The 20,857-nt window shown below is 28.6% G+C and overlaps 1 protein-coding gene across 3 annotated transcripts in view; it reads right to left on the bottom strand.

The window, feature by feature from the left end:
* LOC105254705 (dopamine D2-like receptor) overlaps window positions 1-20,857 on the bottom strand; it is a 206,485-nt gene that overhangs the window by 50,090 nt on the left and 135,538 nt on the right. The gene's annotated exons all lie outside the window — the stretch shown is intronic.

A 20,857-nucleotide genomic window follows, 5' to 3' on the forward strand; every position in this document is an offset into this window, starting at 1 on the left:
TAAAACATTACAAACTACATTTTTTTCATATGTTTTTTTCATTTTAGATTTAGGTTTATTTTTCTTCAAAAATTTATATTTACTTTCTATTTTATATTTATATAGACTAAAAGAAACTATATTTTGTAAGATCTCACTTTTCTGAAGACACACACACACACACACACACACACACACACACACACACACACACACACACACACACACACACACACACACACACACACACACATACACATACACACACACACACACACACACACACACACACACGCACACACGCACACGCACACACGCACACGCGCGCACACACACACACACACACACACACACACACACACACACTTTGTCAATATATATTTTAAAATCTAATTGTATATATTATTTTCTATATATTTTTCTTTTATTTTTTCTAAATATTAAAAATTACCTAACAGAAATTATGTATTATAACTTTAAATATGATATAAAAAATATATAAGCTCTATTTAAATCTTCCAACTGTGCTAAATATGCTGTTTTAAATTTCGTATCTTGAATTGTTAAAAATGTAATTTTTTGAAACATATATTATCCTGAAATGCCAATTATATATTATATATTATACTGAAACACCAAAAATTTTTAAATTGAAAGAAGATAAAAATTATGATTTTTTCCTCTTCCTCTGTAGCACATTGAGTATTTAAAGCATTAACAACAATTTCATTTTTCAATTGCAATTAGTTTAAGTAAAAAAAATCTTAATAAAATATTTTAATTTAATAAACTTAAAATTTCCACTAAAAAATTGACTTTGTATTATATTAAATAATCTGAAAAATGTCAAAATTTTAAAATCCCAAATTATTATTCTTATATAGAAATTTCTTTATTATATTATATATATAACTTCTTTGAGTGTTTTAATGCAGCTATTTGTCCCGTTTATCGTTGACTTTTCTGGTCACGAAAGCATCGCAAATTTCGACGCATCTGTCGCATAAGTACGTTTATATTCTTGCTTTTGTCTTCTCCCTTCTCTTCGTGCAGATTATATACTTCGCTAAGCGCGGAGGTATTTCAAAGGTGTGCCATCGAGCGGCATTTATGTAAGATACTCTCCGCGGCGTTCTAATAGCGAAACTTGGAGTTGGCCGTTAAAGAGACGGAGGATAGAGAACACTGAAGAGTAGGCGGAAGCACAACAGTGTTCAGGATGGGTGCAGGAACAATTTCTGACGACGTATTCAATAGACGGAGTAGGACTTCAATGGCAAATATTATGTTAAATCTCTCGTGAATGGGACAATGCCGGTTGCGCCCTATTATCGGGGTCTTAAATGCGAATATAAGGTATCATATTAGAGCCATATTGTTATATCGTGAGATAGGCTTGTCGTAAAAAGGATTCTAAGAGTCCCATAGGAAATATGTACGCAACTCTTGAAAATTCGCTGAATGAAAAATTTATCCGAACCGCTGCGTGCAATTGAAAAGCCGGAAAGCGAAATGAAAATCAAAGATTACGAGCACTTAACATCAATATCGTAAAGATAAAAAATTTAATAATTCAGACACTAGTTAATTATATCTCTCATACATATAAATAAATGGTGGAAATATCTTTGATAAAATTATTGTTTGGTATGCAAAATTTCATTTAATAAAAATTTATTCTTTTTAGAAAAACTGTTGAAGTATTATCATAGACAAATGTAATAGACAAATGCACGATTTATATCTTATTAAAAAGAAATTAAATATCAATTTTAAGATTATTTTCAAATATTCAAAATTAATAACGCAAATCGTCTTGATAAGATAATATCGAATTAATTTTCAAAGAAATTTTTGAAAAACAAATAAATACTTTAAAAAATGGAATACTTAATATTTAAATTAAGTAAAACAATAAAGAGATTAATACTATAAAATTATGATTTATATTTTAGCAGTGAGAAAACACTTTTTAAATAAATAATTTAATAAATCATATTTAATTTAAGATTGAATTAACTCACTTTTTCATGTTATTGTGAGTATTCTATTTCAAATTAACACACATATTACCATTTATTTGTATTGTATGTTAAAACATATTATTCCAATAAATAATGTAATAATAAATAATGTAATTAACTGTAGCAAGTACGATAGCAAGGATAACGTCGAATGAAATTGGAACGCGAGTTATGTTCTCGAACATTTCATTCAACAGGACACGACAGATCTCTATAAAGTAATTATTCGACGCGGATTTCGCTTGATGTCTCATTGCGCAAGGACACGTATTTTCGATCAAAGTGCAAATTTGTACAAGGGAGAGTAGCGCGAATTCCCCGAACGTGTAGTCTCAGTACCTAATGCTACAGATGAAATAATAATAAGGTCAATGTGCAATTCGCGTACATATCACGTCGGACTATCGTACTTCGGGTGTATATACAGCTTGCCCTAAGCTATAACTGTGGAAATAAAAGTGGGCAAAGACGGAAGAGCATGTTTCAAGTATAAAAGTCCGAAATAATCAAACAGAAATCCACGGAAAAAAGAATCCGTATCTTTATGTAATATCGATAATTAATGATCATCATACTGTCAATAAATATTTTTATGACACTTATATTGAAAATATAACGGAAAAGTATGATCTACACATTTATTTAAGTATATTCAAAGAATCTGTCCTTTTCATAATTCTTGTAAAAATATAAATTTATTAACATTTTTTCTCTATAATTATGTCAAAGAGAAGACAAATAAGGATAAATATTATAATATATTAAAATGAAATATTAAAAAAGTATATAAACTATTTTTGCGTATTCCATACATAATTACATTTAATTTAAAAATTAAAATTAAAATTCCAGATACCCAAACCATGCAAAAATATAATTTTTATATTTTTTGATTGTTGTCAATTATTTTTGTGACATTCTCATTTTTCATTATATCATAAATTTAAAAACATTTAAACATTATAAAGTAATAAATTTGAATTAAATCGACATTGCGAAACATTGTTAGGATATAACAAAGTTTTTAAGTCAAAGGACAGAAACGACATATTTTAAAACGATGCAGGTCTCATCTAATTTCTTGATTATATGCTTTTATGTTTAAGAAACGTACAAAGCTCATCTCATTGTCCTCAATTATTCAAAATATAATAACAAACTTTATTAGCTCACAGCAATATGACATGTCACAACTTGCACATATAATTTTACAAAATGTATTCATGTCTTTTTGCATATGAAATAGCAAAGAGACATGAATAAATTTTGAAAATAACATTCGTATTACTATGTATGCAAAAACAATGTTAATTAATTTTAATTTAATCTCTTTTAATATATCACAACTTATTTAAATATAAGCTATTGATTATAAGGACATATCATAACATCATGTGTCAAAATATTGGCAAAAGCATAAAAATTCTATATAGATTATTCTATTATTTCTTTTAAATATCTAAATGTCTAAAATCTATGCATAATTATCTCATCATAATTTATTTAATTTGTATGTTTACATTAGTTTTTATGTAAAATCGCTTATTATAGCTATTATTAATAAAATTAATGAAAAATAAAAAATCTAAGAAAAATTAGATACGCAAAAGATACAATTAGGATAAAAACCGTAATTAATAATCGTAAGCGTAAGAGTCAGACATTATTATTGACTAACTTTTAAAAGTCAAATTAATATATGCGTTTTTATTATATGTGTCAAAAAACGTCAAAGCATTATATTTATCTTTAATTTTTTATTTTAATAATTTTAAATCATATATATTTAAATCCTCGGTGCAGACTCATTTTGAATGCTGCGTAAACGTTAATAGGGACTTTTTCCAGGGTTTTTTTGCGCTATCCACTTTCGTTCAGGATTATAGGTATTTCCAGCTTCTCTTTTACTACGTGTGCGCGCATTATATTTACTGTCAAAAGCAATTAAAGCCGAAATTATTCCGAGGTCATTCTCCACGATCTTTCGCGCTTGGTCATCGCACTTTTATTCCGTGCCACATCTCTTTTGTGCTGCATGCATAAGTTTTGCATCTCTTTCTAAAAAAGGTATATCCGTGTCAGAGCACAGTATAAGATTATATAGGAACAGACTGTGACATAATCTACGAATACAAATTTCCATTAGAGTCAAAAAAAATTGACTTTACAATTATTTTGCATATAAATATAAAGACTATACTTAACTCTAAAGTTCTGTGTAATAAATTATAATACGCAAATTTTAATGCATAAATGTACCGAACATTTTACTTATTTAAAAGAAAAAATAATATATAACAAATTTTCTTTGAAATCCCGTATTTCTAAATATTAGATATAATTTTCATTAATTACAACATATATATTTTAATATAATTGGAAATTTTATATCCTCTTATTACAAAGCTTTATTATTTATTTAATCAAGTAAATTTAATTTCAAAAGTTTCTCTTCAGTAATTCTAGAAACAATGTTCTGTTAACAATGTATATTATGAGACAAATAAATTATCGTTTGTTACTTGTTCTAATGTCATTAACTAGAGTGAAATCATGTGAAAATTTCGAAAACGCGGGGCTTTATGTTCGTATTTTTTGATGAGATTAAATTCAACTATCAATGCGCGTCTGTGCGTGTGACACCATGCAAATTGCAGCGTGGCACTGATGAAAAAGCGTACGAGGGGGAACGAGAGGAATTGCCGCGACGAAAAATGGAAATGCGATTTACAATTGGACCATGTAATTTTTTCAATTTAAATCTAATTCTCGGTGCGACACACACGATATGGGAAGAACGCTATAAGAGAGTCGAATCTGTCTCGCGCGCTCCAATAGGAAATGTGTTACGACCTGCGGTGAGGAAAACGCACTGAACTTTTACAAAGCTCTTTTTGTTGCTCGCGGACTGACGCGTTTGCGATTACGTTGCACGTGCTATTTACGTTGCAGCTCGACGTAGCGCCATGTATGCACCAGCGCATGTTTCAGGCAACGGCTTCGCGACCTCCCTTTTTCCTCTCTTTTTTTAGATACACGCCATGTCGTTAAACGTTAATCGACTTGTAAATAGCGGCATTTTTGCAATAAAAGTAAAAGTGACTACATTATTTTTGCCAGTATTTGATGGGATATATTATTGCATCTAAAACACTTTTTTTTTATTTATCAAGAAGATACATCAAAAAATATAAAAATTTGTTTCAGATTCAATTAGACATATCACAAAATACTGACAAGGATATAATATAGTTAATCTTCTGTAAAAAATAATACCTCTTTTGCAATAATTTTATTATCATATATATATGTTGTTGCAGTAATTTCCGGATTAATATTTTAATCTCGTAATAAATAAATCAATGTACTATATAATATGTAAATATGATAAACCGACAGTTTATTTGCAATACTTGCAAATAATAATATTCAAAAGACTTAATAAAGAGTGGTACTTTTCAATATTTTTATAAGAGTTTTAAATAAAATAAAATTATTAATAGAATAATTTATGTACTATGATGAAGTCTTTCTTTCTCTTTTTCTTGAACTCAAAGAGCTAATATCACAATCAGTATTAAGATCTTATTAAAATGACTAATAAGAAATTATTTTCAATTTTCGAAAAAAATATTTATCTTTCTCGTGATAAAAAAAATGAACATAACATTTATAATTAAAAACAATATACGACTTATCGTTTGCTATTTATGTTACATTTATGCGGCAGTGTGTTTTAAATATATTGAAAATTTCCTCATTTAATATTTGATATAATTATATTATGCAAGAACAAATGAATTTATAAATCGTTTAGTGAGAGATGTGAAATCCCAGAAAAGAAAATATATATTGTATCCTCCGGTAAATATTACAAATTTGCAGTATTCGTAAATATTTTCACCAAATACACCGATGCGACAACCGAAGAGCCATTTCGAACATATATATATTATTGATATTGCTAGCAATCGATAATACCGTGATACGACAAATATAGATTTTGCACTCATGTATCCTACGCGCAATATTTCGCTGAAGTCAGTGGGGATAAACAAGATGCGAAGGATCTTTTGGATTGCAACAGATGGTGGACAGTTCGCGAGAACATATACCATTTTGTCAGCACATATATGATATTCGCTAGAATAAACTAAATCAACTAAATTCGTTTTCAATGATCATTCCAGAGACAGAGAGATAGAAAGAGAATGCATCCTGCGCATATGATGAACGGTAAGAAATGAGAAAAAGAGAGAGAAAGAAAAAGACAATCGCATGTGCTGGAATTGTCAGGAAAATGAAAACAACCTATCGGCGTCTGACGCCGAGGGAAAACTGTGAGTACGTTAGCGGAATTGGACGTAGAAAATAAAGCACGTCGACAGAACTAGAAAAGCAAGTCGAAGGATATCGAATTCGATAGTCGTCATGAGATTTTTGTTGTTACCCGAGCAAATACGAAACCGTAGAATTCGGCTTTGTCCGCGTTTTCTAAGTCCTTGACACCTAGAAGATTTACGAGAGGGATACAACTTTGACCCGGATGTTATTCTTTCGTTTAAGCGTATGATTAATATGCGAGAATTAACGTCGAGGTTTTGGGAGTGTGCTCCGATCCCCGGAGGAAAAGCGAATTTATTAGATGTCAACTTTGTCTCACAATTGATATTTATTTGTAACTAAAAGTGAGACATTGCTTCGCAGAACTACTGGGGAAAATATTTCATTGTTAATAAACATTTGAAAAATGCAAAGACCCCCAGTTATCTTCTCTCTCTGTCTACATTAAATATTGGATACGTATTGTTACATTTGACATCGCAATTCTCGTGACATGTACATTTTATTTTAATTCGCGATATCTCACGTTCGCGATACGTACAAAATAGAAAATATTTAAAAAACAAGGTACAAATGTTATTAATTTGTATTAATATTCAATATTAAGTATTAATTCAAGTTTTATGAGAAATAACATCTGCTTTCAGATAAATATTCAGAATCCTCGCAACATGTTTATATAGATTAATTGATAATCGATTTACTGAATCAACAAACGATAAATCCCATGATATGTCCTGATCAATTCACACATCATTGATCTCTGTATAATGGATTTGGTACATAATTATATTCGAAAGATCGAATTGAAGCAACAATCTTATTTTATTTCCTCTTATGATTTTCATAACATTTATTTCTTAATTATCACAAATATTTATTAAAAAATCTTTTTATATTTAAAAAAACAAACATATAATAATATTATAATATTTCACGGAATTTAAATGTTAGAAGAAAATTAATATAAATATAAATTTTTAAATTGTTAATTATCGTATCTTATATATTATTTATTTGTAACTAATTTATTACATTTTATTTATTACAATTGTATAGGTTAATTGCCCCAATTAATATAAATTTATTACAAATGTTATATATTTCTTATTTAAAGAGAAACCGAAAATAAATTATATAAAAATAAAAATTAATATATCAAAATTATATCAAATAACTTCAAAAATAAATATTGCAAGCTACGTACTACTGTAGCACTTTAGTTCCATTGCATTGTTATCCGATATCCAGAAGCATTGCTACGAACAGCTGCGAATGACTCTTGTATACTTTTCCGACAAGGTGAAGTAATCAATATACTCTCTGCCACATGTCGCATTGGCAGACAGTACTTTACGAAGAAACTCTACGAAAACTCCGTGAAAAGATTCCAAAAGCAATGCAATCTCGATAGTATACTCGGACGATGGTCAGTAAATCACGCGTGCGATTTCAGGAATTTTATTTCTCACTACTTCTGCCAAATATACTGTCTAATTTACTCGGTTAATATAAAATATTAGCATTATTTGAAATATCTGCGATTATTATGTAACTTTCATCTCAAATGTCGAGAAATATTTTTTAAAAATATAGTTATATTATGTTCATATTTCTCGTTATACAGATTTACAATTCTTTTGTAATGGTTGTAGTGATGAAATTGGAATTGATTAACAAAAATATTTGAATTCGAACTCACAAAAAGACTGTTCTATCTTGTCTGGATTATATAGATCGAGATGGGATTTACTGATAAATTTTAATCAATCAAAATGTTACTGGCGAGATTTCATGGATAACATATACCTATAAGATGAATGATGCAAGTACTAAACTAGTGTATAGTTACGAATAATTAATAATAAGAATTATTCTTCAAGGATTATAGCAAAGGATTATATTTTATCTAGAATATTCTATGTAATTAATATTCTATATAATTATAATTATACCTCGTTACCCAGTTCTTCAATTTGTCATTTTGTAAAAGAATGAGTTTTGTATCAAGCTTAATAGTTGAAGTTTCAAAAGAGTGTTTGTCCTATGAGGAATGCCACATCCTGAGTTGGCTTAGGTTCAAGGTTTTTCCCTAAAGCTGCTTTCTAAAGAGGGATTTATTTTTAGCATTAAGTTGACCAATTGGCTCATTGTCTGCTTTTTTCTCGACCAATTGGCTCATTGTCTGTCTTTTTGCCTTCATTGTTTCTAACATTGGTTACTAATAACCCATAAAAAATTTTGAGATATAAAAATAAAATTTTTAATACTTTTAATTGAAATAGTTAAACAAAAATAATTTTTTTATTGTAACTTGGACTATTAGTAATGCACGATTATCATGCTATGTGTATTTTCACTAATAGGTAAAAAATTTTATAAATAAAAAATTAAAATGTTATATTGAACTGATATTTAAAAAAAGTTGCATTTTTATTATAGTTTATTAAATTGTTTATTTAATATATTTCATACGAAATCAAATCTGTGATAATTTTCTTATACAAAAAATAAATGAAATAACTCAAATTTGCTCAATATTTAATGAAAACTTGAACTGCCATTATTTGTCGTGTACTTAATATTTTAATCAACCAATGATTTGCATATCATTTGTACCTGAATATTAAAATTATAAAAGAAGTTTTTATCGGAAATATCAAATGTTATTAGTGAACATGCAAATTCAAATTTGGTATCTCGCAGATCTGATTTTGATCTAATTAAAGACGGTAAATATGTTATGAGCAATAAATATATAGAAAGCGATATGTGTCGAAATTCCAATCGCACGAAAATGAAGCGCAGGAGCAAAATTAAATGTCGAAGATCTGCGTGAAACTTTATGAAAGCCGATTTAATTCGTTCTTGAGTCTCATAAGCTCCCCTTTTACTTTCTCTGTTAATTTGTAACGATCTTGAAACGGACATTTTCTCGCATTCTCAGAAAGATGATGATTCAGCTAGAAATAACCAGTGCTCGTCCACTTGAACGATTTAAGAGTTTTTTTCTTCCTACGAGGAAACGTCGTTACCCGCAGCCGACAGAAATTGCCATTTGCACGAAACGCGCAGCTCCTTAATTAAAATCCTAGCTCACCACCACGTTGCTTCCGTACCAGCCTCGAGTTTCTCATTTCGTAGCATGAGCACGAACACGCTATTCTAGCAAGATGAAAGTGTACGATGTCAATGTAATAATGTAACAAAAACAGATGATCGTATTTATAGATTAGAATCACTCGACGATCTCTTTTAAATAGATTAAAAATTGTTAAAAAATTATTTTTTATAGTCATGATTTTAGTTAATTATGCTAATTAATTATGATAATATATTTTAATTAATTATATAATATAATAGTTAATATAATATATTAACGTCAATTTTGCACTGTAAATGAGAATTTGCATCCCAAAAACATTATTATATTCAACATTTCATGCGATATGAAAGGCATCGTTTACTTCAAACAAAATCAAACATTTATCAGACATATATCATTAATTAGATAAAGTTGTATGAATCAATATGTTATTCGAAATTTGTTATGAAAAATCGAAAAAAATTATAAAAATTTCTTAACCTGATAGTCAATTAGCATCCTCAGTAATAAAGTTTATTAGAAAAATTATTGGCACTTCTTTTTAACAAAAAAAGTAACAATTTTAAAAACAATTGCAAAGACATTTGTTTATAAACAAATTTCAACATAAGATAATTTAAATATAATTATAAAAATTAAAGAGAGCGATACGCAATAAGTAAAATAATTATCGAGAAAGAAGTTTGTTAGGAGTTGTTTGTTAGAAGTTGTTGTTTCAACGGAAGCTCATAAAATACATTAATTATTGTAAACTGATCGTGCTGCATTATTCATTACACGAACATTATAATTATCGTACGACGATTTTATTGAAGATACTAATTGGCGAGGGGTTTTTCAGGGGTTTCCGTAGAATTCTCTCAAAAGTTTCGCAACCGATAACAACATGTCCGACAACTTATCATACAACTGTATAATGATATGTCGTAATGGTAGATCGAGTGCTATGACGCGGTACAAAGTTCGAAGGTTTCCACGCGATTAATCGAATGCGCGTTCACCGTGCACTAATCTCCCTTTAAAGCCACCCTAATAACTGCGTAACGTGGCGGTGTTTCTAAACAACGCCTTGTTTCTAAAGAGCATGACACATTCTCGCCCTCTTTCTCCTCCTCCCTCTTCGTTCCCTCATCCCTTACATGATAGCGCGTGTAAGTTTGTACATACCTGTAAATATGTACTTATCCCGTGGAGCAAAACTGCCGCATAAATAACATCGAAGAGAGAGGGGCCCGACGATATTGTCGCTTTCGTGTGCACGTCGTAAATAACTAAAGAGAAGAGACACGATTTGCACGGACGACTGCTCTACACGTTTCAACGTTTAGCGAGTTTCACAGTTCGATGCAGAAACACGAATGAGATCAAATACGTGCGATGTAAGAAGCTTCTGTTTTGCTATACGGACAGTCACCGTTTGTGTTACACTATGTTGTGTGTACGTCTTGTATGTGATAGGTATGTTTGTCTCACACGACTGTAGGTCGAACTTGTTGCGGGTAGCACATACATCTGTTTCAAGCTTGTTTCCGATGAAACATGTTTTCGTTGTGGCGTAAAATCAAAAGAGTAAACAGAATATATTACGATGAACAAATGTAAACCAAGTAAAAACTTACTAATAATGAATATGAGAGAGAAAGAGAGAGAGAAAATGATTTTCGAAATAATATTTATAAAATCTATCATAAGTCTAAGAGAAAGAAACTGTATATTTTATTATGCATTTTATACATATTTGTTTCTTAAATGTTTTTCCATATATATTGAATTTAATATTATGTATAAAAATTTGTATAAAATGATAGTAAAATGGTAGCTAAACGATTTAATGAATATCTAATTGCTTTTAATGATTTATAGTGAAAATATTTTATTTATTTAATGATCATGTAAATTTAGACTTGTATAAAAATTGTAATATACGTAAAGAAACGTACGATTTTCATTATAGAGATCTTATGTAGATAAAAAAATCTGTTTGAAATAATTATTATACAATGGGTTACACGAAGTTGCAAAGAGATGCATAACTGTCAGGTCAGTGGAATCTAATTTACGGAATAAAGTTTCATTGAAATGAAGAGATGAAAGGGAATGAAAATATTATCGATTTAGATGAAACGAAATAAAAGAGAAATAGCACTTAAACTGATTTAAACAGAGAGAATTTCAATATACGTATTTTCAATGCGCGTAGTTATTTTCAAAGTGCACGTTATAAAAATGTTTAATCGGGCGCATATGATTGGTGTCGAGAAGCGTAGAAGGATTTAGATGTAGCAACCATTTTTTATATCAAACGGCGTTCGCGACCGAGATTATTGTGATACCAGATTTATTTTGCGAGCGTGCATCAAGCATATGGGAAATTTAATGCCGTCTGCTCGAAGAACAAAAGGCATCGTTTTAATGAACTTGGTCCTTAAAGCGCCTGTCAAATCCATAATTCTAGCTCCTATTGTATTTGCGTTACTGCTATTATATCGTTTATCCTTGAATATTTAGCGCGCATTAAATTAAATAAGAAAAGCGAAAAAACTCCGAATCTCGAACTATAAGTAAATTGCGAAATAGAGATTAAATATTATTGTAGATATGTATAATCATTTATTTTGTGATTTTATTTATAATTGTTACCTATAGATTGATTGTAAATATAATAAAAAAATAATTATCATAGATTGACAATTATTCAAATTATAAATACGAAATAAAAAAAGACAGAATTATATATAAATTTAATATTAATTTAATATTATCTTACAAGTAACAATGCAAACTATTTATGATTATGTTTTCGATGAAGATGTTTCATGTTAATTAAATATTATCTTTACAATAATCAACTAATGTATATTTTTTAAATTTTTCTTCGGTTTCTGTAGCCGAAGATTAGTTTCGCTTTTGCCAGGATTGTAGCTGTTGTTTTAAAACCTAATTATATACAGAATTTTATAATTGAACTTTAGCACGTTAAAAAAATTATTCATAAAAATGATGTTTATGTTGTTATTTTTTGAATTGAAGATAGAATAAAAATTTGCAAATTCCTCCAAATTAAGATTAAAATCAAAATTTTGTCAAAGCAGAGTAAAAACTTTATATTTGTGAATTTTGTCATATGCAATTATTTTCTTCAAGCTCTTTTATTCTGACTCTTCCAAGCTCTTACGCCTAATTTCTTTTCTCTCAGATAAATGTAATATGTTTTTATATACTCGGTGATATATCTGCCCTCGAATAATAAACAAAATTTTTTTCTATATTTGTAAAAAAAGCATCGATATATTGATAATAGTCGCAATAGAGTATTTGTAATTGCATTTAGATTCAATGTTCACAGCGTCACTCGCTCTACTAATACTCGCGTAATAATAAAAAGATTGCGTTAAGATGAAGCCTGGTTGAATTTATAATATTATAACGGCCCCTCTATGTCCCACGTAGCGAAGTCGAAATTGCCGCAGGATATTTTAGACAAAACTCGATTAGTAGGTGGAAGTTCTCTACAGCGGCGTCTGCACCATTATTGTGAAAGCCACGGCGGGAAAGTACCTGCAACGACAAGAGCTACCTCCGTGTTTAATTAACGTGCATTCGAAGTGGCGCAAGGGTTACTTTACAACCGACCATTCATGCACTCGCACGCGGAGAAAGAGAGAGAAAGAGAGACCGCGCGACAAAATTGCATTTCGCTGCAACGCTATGCGCGTTGTATCGCGTCGCGTGTCGCGCGGCTTCGGATAAAAATTGCATCGCAGTATCATGAATAATATTCACGTACGTCCTATTCTCCCCTCTCCCCCTCTTCATTTCCAAAGTGGCATCGCGAGACGAACGTAATCATTGCACGTAAAACGAGCAAGTAACCCGAGCGAAAATGAATTTTCATCTCGTAGCGAGATAATCTACCACCGTTTGTCGTTTGGCTATCTCCGCTGTCGCGTTGGTCTTATCGCGGTTGCAAATAATCATAAAATGTACGTTTATCGTGCTAACGCAACTCAAGCTAATAATATTAAAGTGTACGCTAATAAAAATTCAAAATTATGCAACTTGGTAAGCTATTTGTTACGCTTATATTTTACTGTAGATATTAACATCTATCGCTTTCTCAGTTTAATGTGTCTAATAAAATACGATTGCGATCGATGCACTAAATTTGTTTATTTTTTCGCTCCAACTTTATCCGCGTTTAAATATATCAAACACTATACACATTTACACTTTATATACATTGTCTTATGTATATATATTTTTATATCACATTACGACATTCTACGTTCATAAACAAAATACAATTACAAAGTAGTTACATATTTTTCATCAAACTGTTATTGTCAACTATTATTGTTATGTATTGTTATATTCGGTATGTTTAATTATGTTCAGCAATTATTTATATTAAATAAATATTTTATAAAAATAAATCTATATATAGGTGCATATTTTTATTTGTGCATAAAAACTTTCATATTTTCGCGTTTTTAGGTGCATGCATTTTAAAATTTATAAACCAAAACAAAATCACGTTTCACATACTAATATAAAACAATATTTTTTTTATTTATGCATATGCGAGTTGATAAAAGAATATTTATGGATGTTTTATTAGCTATTACATCTGTGATCACTTAAAATAATATTTATACATACTGACCTATTTAAAAATCGACTACTATAATAGCTAAAATTAAGAATTTAAAATTGGAATTAAATAAGAAAAAATATTAGTATATATTTAGATAAAATAAATTTAAAAACTATTTAAAAATAAAAATAAAAATCTTATTTATTTTATCTAAAAAATATGTAATAAAATGAGATTTTTAATATATTATTTTCATATATACAACAGTATTTATGATATATTTCTTAATAGCCGTCTTCTTAATTCATTTATAGTTTGATATGTATCTATATACTCTTATGTTATGTTGGAAATATGAAGTTGGAGGATCAGATCGATGTGTTCTAAGCTTAAGTGTTAATTATCGTTCACCAAACATTACGTAATCTGAGAGATTCTGATACCTAGTATATATAAGCTAAACAATTCGTCATTGACATTTCAGATAATGTAAGAGATAACAGCATCTACTTTTACTGTTTCTGTATTTGTTATTATACTAATAATATTTACGCTTTAATGTAGCTTACTTTTAATAATCGTACGATATTTTAGATTTAATATTAATAATAGATTTAATATTAATAATTTTCTTTATATTCTCTTATGATCTATTTGCTAACAATTTAACTAATCCTTTTATACAATTAAAATTTTGTAATTTTTAAGAATCTTCTCTTTTATATATATATATAATATATATATATATATATATATATTATATATATAATTTGATATAATATTAAATTATATTGTTAGACGCATGATCGATTGCAATCGTGTCACAGGGTTAAGAATGCTGCACACACTATTGTTCATGGCATTCTTGCAAAATAAAATCAAGACATTAATTAACATAATTACATTTATGTTAATTAACATAATTAATTAACATAAATGTTTCGTGATAAACAATAATAATAAAATTGTTTTGATGCAAATCAGAATACTATTCGCGACATCCCATATTGTAAACTATCATACTCAACACTCCCATTAACGATGTCGGAAATGATAATTCTTTGGTAAATATATATGTATATATAAATTAATTTGATATAATAAATGTTATAGGATCAATTAATTAGTATAAATACAGTAGATAAATAAATCTTTTGACATAATAATTTTTAAAAGACGTTCATTCATCCTACCGAAAGAAATAATGTTTAAATTTTTTTATTTCTATTTATTTACGTTTCTATATATTTCTTGAGTTAAAGTGTCCTCGATTTTGATTTTGTTTCAAAATTCGTTGCGTTAACACTTCGTGCTATTAAAAGTTTGTTTACGCATGGTCAAATAAATTTAATTAAACAAATTTTAATAAAATCCCAATACTGTGCGGTTTCTTCAGGGTCATCGGCAATATATATTTGAAGTCGACTATCAACTTGTTGATAATGCAATATCAATCTTCACGAAGACTTTAATCGCAAAATCTTTTCTCGCGAACTTGCGCAAAAACTTTCGGCAAGGAAAAAAAGGTTGAGAGATAAAAACGACCACGCAACGTTCTTTCTGTGCTCACTGGCTTGGGAAACGTAGGAAATTGAAGTAGCAAACTCGTACAGAGACGAAAATTTCATTCCGATACATCGTATTGTATATGCTATCGTACGTACATGTCGAAGAAGATGAAGAAAGCCTGGGAGAAAAAAAAGATTATGCAATGCAGCTTACAACTAACTCGAACGTCTGCGAAGTCTTTGAAAATGCAAGAAAAATTACAATTGATATAGCAATGCGTTGGCATTGTGTTCGTACACTTTGTTTTTTTTTATATAAATAATTAATTAATTTGCAGTCACATTGACGTTATACAATAAATTCCCGAAAAGAGAAAATATCTTTTAATCGTAACTAAAAGTTATGTTTAAATAAAATAAAAATGTATTAACATATACTTGAAACATAAAATACATTTTAGAATTTTTATTTGTTATAATACAAATTAAATATATTAAATATGTAATAATATGAAAATTATCTAAAAAAAACCTATTAAAAACTACCTTATTCTTAAACTTTAAAATGTATATATTACATAATGCTCTCAAATAATATACAAATTAGGAACCTAAATTGCAGTGTATCTTATTTCGATAAAATTATGTTAAAAACAATATTAGTTGTTCATTAGAAATAAAATGTCCCTAATATCAATTATAATATGCAAAATTATTAATACGCTTGCATGTGGAAGAAGAAGATAAATGTTTAATCCTATTTAAAGCAGGATTAAGTTTCAAAATAAAGTACCCCTAAATGATTATTGAAACAAATTAATCTGAGTATCCAAAATACAAACTAATCCGTTTCAAAATTAATTTCAACTCCTGATTGAAATACGTGCTGATCAACTTTGTACTCGATCGGTAGCATTTATTACTAACGAAATGCTTGGTATATTAATTGTTTGTTTACGCGATAAATATGGTTGGTCAAATAAATTAAAAAAATTTTATAATAAAACAAGATAAAAATTGGGAGATGTTATATATGGTTTTGAGAAATTTTCGGACTCGCGATGAAAATTTTTAAAGAATGTTTTCATTGATTAAAGATATACTTTGTACCTTATCGTCGCGCTATGGAAGAAATAAAGACGATACAAATTATTAACAAATTATCCTCTTTTATCTTTAGCGTGTTACGGGAATATAACAAAATTATATTGTTTCCAGTGTAACTCATCTTAAAAGGAAGGACGTGCAAACTTTTGAAAAGAGGCAAAGTTTTCAACAAGGAGATTACAGCGCAAAAGTGATCGAACTATGCGATGCTGAGTAAAAGACCGCATGTACCTTTAGAGGACATAAATCTTTGTCAATATTGTGATAATAACTTTAACTCTGTGGAGTAACAAAGCCAATTTTATCTGACAACTATACTCATTTTCAGTTTTAAAGTTATTTACGCTTTATAAATTTTGCTGTCAGGTTTCATATTAAAATATAATATAATTGTTTGTATGATTGTTTTTGGAAGAAACTTACTCATTTAAACATTGTAAGTCCTAACTAATTTCGAATAAGCATATTTTCACCGAATTTTGGGTTCCAGCGTGTAGCTTGTAAGGTAAATAATCTAAAAGCTAAAAGTATGTTTTCTCGTGTATCTCTACCAAATATTTCATGTCGGAATTGCATGCATTAAATCTGTTTAAACATAACCAGTAACTTCTTGCTCACGGTACGTCGCTTTAACATTACCTTCGTTTATATAAGGATTAATGTTACGTTTACATGGCGTATGATTAATATGTGCGCATGTTTATTCGATGTGGAAGCTGCATAAACGTGAAATTGACCATATAAACGAATTTAATTCGCGATACTTCATGAACTGTGGCCGTCTCTTCATAGATATTACATAAATTTCCTGATTGTGAAAAACCGTACGAGATTATAAGTTCATTCTTCGTGCATTTCTTCTTAGTGATTTTTTATAAGAAAGTCATACAGAATAATCCAAGATTATCTCTTAATCTAGGAACGAGATATTTTGAGATATGTTTAAATCGTTTGTTTTTTGCTATTGCTGTAGATTAATTGTGATTATATTACACTTGTACTCGCAGTTAGGTCACTTAATAAAAGTAACACTTTCTGCAAAATATTAATAAAATGTTCAATCGCAATAATTATAACATAATAATAATAAATGTAGGTTTTTGGAGGAAACAAGATTTTTTTAAATGCTTTTTTATTTAATATCTTTAGTTATTTGTTTGTTTGATCAACGTACGATTTGTGCGACTAATGACATGCTTTTGAACAGTTTTTATATAAAATGGATTAATTAAAAAAAGTGATAAAGAATATTATGGACGAATAATGCAACAAATGTATTATTTTAAATTTAATACAATAGTACAATAAACGCAAAAAACACATACAAAAACAGTTTTTGATTATCTTATTATTAATGCATATTAAAAAATAAAAACGGCAAAATGTATTTTATTACTGCACTAATTGCAGTTAAAAATTTATTTTGCTTTTATTCTGAATTTCCAATCTATAAATAGTTCAGAGAAATTCTAAAAAATTAGTTATAAATCCAATAAAATGATATACAAAACAATATACAATATCTTATTTGCATTCGCAATATGTTGTACTATCGTTATAATATCTAAAAATATCTTAAAAATATATTAATATCTTTAAAAAATGTTTGAATGCTGCATTCATATTTAAATATACGAAACAATATAAAAATATATTCATGATTAAAGCTGTTTGAATATTTTTATGATTTCATGAATGTTTTGTCGATCAAAAGCTTTTAAGAATATTCACTTGAGGTAATCCCTTTAAAAGCAGCAGATTTATAAAATATTTTGTCTTAAAAGCATATTAATAAAATATATGAGATCTATTTGTATCTCGAAGACCTATTCGTAGTTCTATTCATTGTATATTGCGGATATACAAGTAATATATCAAATGTAAAATGTCGATAGTTCCATTAAATCATCGTACACAAACTTGTGCGCAATCATGCGTTCGAGATTTGCGCCAAATGCAGGTCGCATGTCTATTCGCGTTACTCTGCGACTCGCGGTTTCGATAAACCGCACGTCGGGACACCTATGTCACACACGCACTATGGCATTCGTGACGTGTTTCATACCACATGTGGTGCGCGATTATATAATATTCCCCGCACAACTTACTGTGGTAACATCGGCAAGGTAAAATGAAAGGATGAAAAGTGATGCGAATTGCGCGTGGGTGCGATGCGCTCCATCTGAGTGTTTGAATTTCTAGCATTGAAGCGTTTATGTCGAATATTACGTACGCAGCTATTATGCGTGTAAATATATATGCTCCGTTGCATTTACAAATGTAAGCATGTATATATTCCGTTACAAGACGTTTATAAAACAAAAATCATTATTATAATTATTAACATCATTGAGTAATTATAAGGCGTGTATTTTGCTATTCTGATTTTTCGTCTCTTTTTTTCATTTCGCTTCTCGCAAAACTGAAGAATGAATTAATTTTATTATATTATAATGTGATCAATGTAATATGAAAGACTATCTTTTAAAAAATATTGGAAAACGTGTATGAGTTATCATTATTATTTCTCGATTATTCTCTCTGCTATTGTTAATTTCAAATTAATTTCGAATATTTCGTGAAAAAATTTTAAAGAAAAAAAATAAAATGTTCGACACATTTCTGATATATTAAATTCTGACCAGAAGCACGCTTATAATAAAATAGAAAGATAGTTATAATAAAATAATAAAATAGAGAGATAGATGAGATAGTTTTGTTTTAATTATAAGAGTTAGCAAGATTTTCAATTAAATTATTTCTTTGAGAAATATTTTGCTTGGAAATTTTTAGAGAATTGCTATATCTCTAGTATTTTGTCGATACATTCTCCGCTTTTCAATGAGTTGCTTTTCTACGAGCGGAAACGAATGAGAATTTGCACTATAAACAAGATTTGTCGAATTTAATTACATCACTTGCTCTCAGATTCGACGATTTTTTTTCTCTGCTTGTCCTTGTTACGATATCATTGATCTTGTTAACGTTCTTCGTACACGAAACATTTCCAATTACGTTAATGTCCGCTTTTTATTGCATAACGATGTCGTTTTTATATTTCACGATTTATTATTTATTTCACATGTCAATATATGATATTATTTAGAAATACAAATTCAGTTATTCATTATTTGGAAATTCAAATTAATCACTTATTAACAATCACAAAAATAATAAAGAATAATTAATAATTTGAAATGTTCTTTTTACAAATTATACATTAATAAGTCGCGATTAATACATATTTTGTATTACATATTTAATTGTATTTTTTTTGTTATTATTAAAATTAATTTGATTTTTTCACAAATAAAATTTTTGTATTGCTACATACGAAATTAATCAAGTTTATGATGTTCAAGTTATGATATTCATTGTAATACAAATTATTTTAAAAATAAATCAAATTTATTTTTAAAATAAGAATCTTCAATTAAAAATTTTACATAATGCAAAAATTCTATTGGAATCATCAAATTTGAATAATTTAACGCAGCAGATCGCGACACGTTGGTTCGTCTCAGAATTGTGCGAGATTCGCTGTGCATGCATCATCAAGTGCTCTGGAAAAGCGCAGCGTAGATAAACTCGATTACCGAGGCGTTACGCATACAATCAATTTTCAAGTGCGTACATGACTGTGATGCATTTACTCAATTTTAAATAATCGATTATCTCGCGAATATCGCTCGATCCCTTTGTTATCACGTTTGGCCCTTCTTTCGCTTTTTTATTTTTTATTTCCTTTTATCTTTTTGTTTTTGAAAAATGTTTGAAATTTATGTTTTATCAGATTAATCAGTCTTATATATTTTTCATTTTTTATTCTTTCTTCTATCTTTTATTCTCATTCGTTTATTATTGCTAGGAAGAAGATTTCGATAACAATAAAATTTAAGCTTGTTGATAAACTTGTTCTATTTTTTTGGAGAAAAAAGTCTGAGTATATTACTTATTCAATATAGATAGCAGAAATTGATATTTCCATACTGCGATTGGTTTCACAAGTACTCAAAATGCAAAGAGAAAGTTTCTGTTTCTTATTTCGAACAGGTCAATTCTGTACAGACACTCCCATACAATTTTATTGCATTTCTTCTCATCTATATTCTATTGATTACGTATTCTTATTTTTAGGATAAAATTTAGAATAAAATTTTTTTTAATAAAAATTGATTTATGAACATTCTTTCCT

Source organism: Camponotus floridanus, unplaced genomic scaffold, assembly GCF_003227725.1.
Source record: "Camponotus floridanus strain SB8 unplaced genomic scaffold, Cflo_v7.5 scaffold42, whole genome shotgun sequence".
Taxonomy (NCBI): Eukaryota; Metazoa; Arthropoda; class Insecta; order Hymenoptera; family Formicidae; genus Camponotus; species Camponotus floridanus.